Source organism: Aptenodytes forsteri, unplaced genomic scaffold (genome assembly GCF_000699145.1).
Source record: "Aptenodytes forsteri isolate BGI_AS27 unplaced genomic scaffold, ASM69914v1 Scaffold340, whole genome shotgun sequence".
Taxonomy (NCBI): domain Eukaryota; kingdom Metazoa; phylum Chordata; class Aves; order Sphenisciformes; family Spheniscidae; genus Aptenodytes; species Aptenodytes forsteri.
In genome coordinates, this window is record NW_008795441.1 from 1,117,379 (window position 1) to 1,120,338 (window position 2,960).

Sequence of the window (2,960 nt, forward strand, 5' to 3'; positions counted from 1 at the left end):
ACATGGTATGGAATGTCCCTTTGGCCAGTTTGGCTGTGCCCCCTCCCAGCTTCTTGTGCACCTCCAGCCTTCTCAGTCAGTAGAGCATGGAAAACTAAAAAGTCCTTGGCTAGTGTAAGCATTACCTAGCAACAACTACAACATCGGTGCGTTATCAACATTGTTCTCATCCTAAATCCAAAACACAGCACTGTACCAGCTACTAGAAAGGAAATTAACTCTGTCCCTGCCGAAACCAGGACAGAGTGATAGTTAACACTGACAGACGTGGAGCTAGCGTGCAGTTGCTTCGTGTGTGCTCCACTCCTGCTCCTCTTCTGACCAAAGAGAGGAAGAGAGGATGTTTGGATTCCCCTCGGTGAAGTGCTGCTAGTGAGCTTCCAAACTCTGCTCTCTAGGAATGCCTCTGTTCAGGGGCAGCAATGATGTTTACCTGGGTAGGTTTGAAACCAATGAATGCCATTGTTTTCCTACTAAACTTGTTTTTTTGTGGAGCTTTGTGTTCACATTTTCATCCCTGTCTGTTTACCCCTAAGCAGCTGCCCTGGACTGACCACACCAAGTGCCTCTGGTGTCCCTGTCAATCAGGAGAATTCGTAGGAGATTTTGGCTGTATTCTGCAAGCAAGCTGCAGTGCTCATTTTTGGTTTTGTGTTTCCTGTTGTGTAGCAGAGCATGGGAACAATAAGCTTAGAGCAGCAAACTGGAAGCTATTGTAAATGACTACTTCTTGAATGCAGGAATAGAGAGAGACACCCATTTAAAAAACAAAACAAAACAAACAAAACCCAGATCTGAACTGTGCTTACCAGTTACTGAGAGAATGCAAGTGTCTTAAACTCAAACCAGTTCAATATTATAACTGACTAAAATGCCCAATGGCACTAATTTTGAGGGTGAATCTAGATGACACTTAAAATAACATCCACATAAACCATCCCTAGCCTGCAACCCTCATCCCTGGCTGAGGGTTAGCAATCCTCTTAACTGTGGTGAAGCTACGAGTTCTAGCTATTCATATTGTGAATGTCCATGAGGAAGACACTGACCTTGCACTTTTTGAGGCCTTAACAGATCAGTTCAGTTGTTTTTTTTTTTTTTTCTTTAATTGCAAATAGCGTTAAAACTTTCTTTAGTCCTTATACTTTTCTTGGAAGAAGAGCGATTCTCCTGCTTGATAATTACTAAAACTCCAAATAAAATTAGACTTCAGATTTGTTGCTAACTGAGGTTATGCTTTATTCAGTAAGTTCATAACACATTACAGGACTGGAAAAAGCTGTTTTTTAAAAATAAGTTTATCACTCCTACTGCGTTGTGTTTCACTTCTGACTGTCAAGAGGCATGCTGGCAGGAATTAAAACTCAAATTTGTTTTCCAAATAAGAAGGCTTTGTATAAAAAGTCCTGGATCCATTGAGGGGATGTGGAGTAGGGAAACTAATACATACCTTGCATTTAGAAGTAATTTGTTTTAACCGTCTTCTCTCTGTAGTTAGTTCTCATAAGATTTTAGAAATCAAGATTATTTTTTCCTGTCTGACCTCACTTAATTGAAGGAAAGAAAATAGTAATTAAAAACTTTCCTGTCTGAGCAAGCTAATCCTGTGAATAAAAAGGCCTTACTTCTGTGCACCAGCAGAAAAAGTTACTGCTAGCAAAAACCCCAACCAAACAAGACAAAGAAAACCAACTAGTTTAGCATTTCAGCACTCAGGTAGATTAGTGATTTTAATTATTTAAAAATTTGTGGTTGTATTGTTTAGGTTTTATTTAACAGATTACCTTCTAATTAACTTAGTACTCCTTTTGTGCAAGAGGGGGGTTTTAGGAAAATGTAGACCACATAGGGTCCTGTTCTCCAGGAGTGGAGATCAAGACCAGCCTAAGTCACTGCAAGGAAGTATTGGGTTGGGCACCAGAAAAAACTTTATCCCAAGTGGGAGTAAATGCAGATTATTAAAGTAGTGGCACTGGGTTTTCAGCAAACCTGTTTCTCAAAGTACCCATAAGGAGGAAAAAGGTGGTGTTGACCAGTTCAGCTCCTGTTCCAGGAAGGAATGACCTCGGCGAGTCTTTAAGTGCCTAACATTAAGCAGGAAGATTGAAAGACAGGAAGAAATATGGCCTTGGCTTGTTGGAGCATCTCTCTTTAAACTTGCAATCTTTTTATATAAGCAATGGAATATCACAATTTTTTTTGTGAAAAACTATCTGATAAGGGTGGTCTTGCATGGGTCTTTCATTTTATTCTATTGATTTTTTTTGTAGTAGTGTACTATCTTCTGATATCTTTATCTATGTAAGGAGAGCTAATCTAACGATGACTGAGAAATATTTCCGAGAAACCTGACTCAAATATATCTTTGTATTAGTCAAATCAGTCTGGTGTCTAGTTGGAAACACAAGTAAATCTGCTTTGGCACTCACCATCCTCTCCACGTCTGTCTCAACTCTTTCTGCGTAAGAAAAACCCATGGAATAAGTACCCCAAACTTCCCCTGCTCCTACCACCAACCTTCACTTTCGGAGAGGGTTTATTGCTTGCTTCCTGTCTCTCCCCACTCTTGAGATAAAAGAGTATCTCCCCGTTTAACAGCCTTGCTCCGTGCTGTATCAGACGCTTTGAGGGCTCCTGCCTTCGTAGATCCAAGGAGGGGAACTTGGCCTTTTAAACTATCGATGAACTCCCCGGCACCTCGAAAAGCCCTCTTTCATTTCTGCTCCTCCGAGGTTGTGGGGGAGCTTGGTCAGACTCCACCCGATTTGCAGGAGCAGCCTATTTGAACTTCTCCCTGCTGCAGGCGGGTGGCGAGGGAGGGAGGGAAGGAGACGCCTCCTGACCCCACCGGTTCTCGGCTGCTCTGCATCTTCCCCTCGCTGCGGGTCGGCGCGGCTTCGAAACTTTCCCGCGGTGCGCGCCGCGCCCGAGGGAGGGAGAGGCGGCAGAGGCCCTGTTGC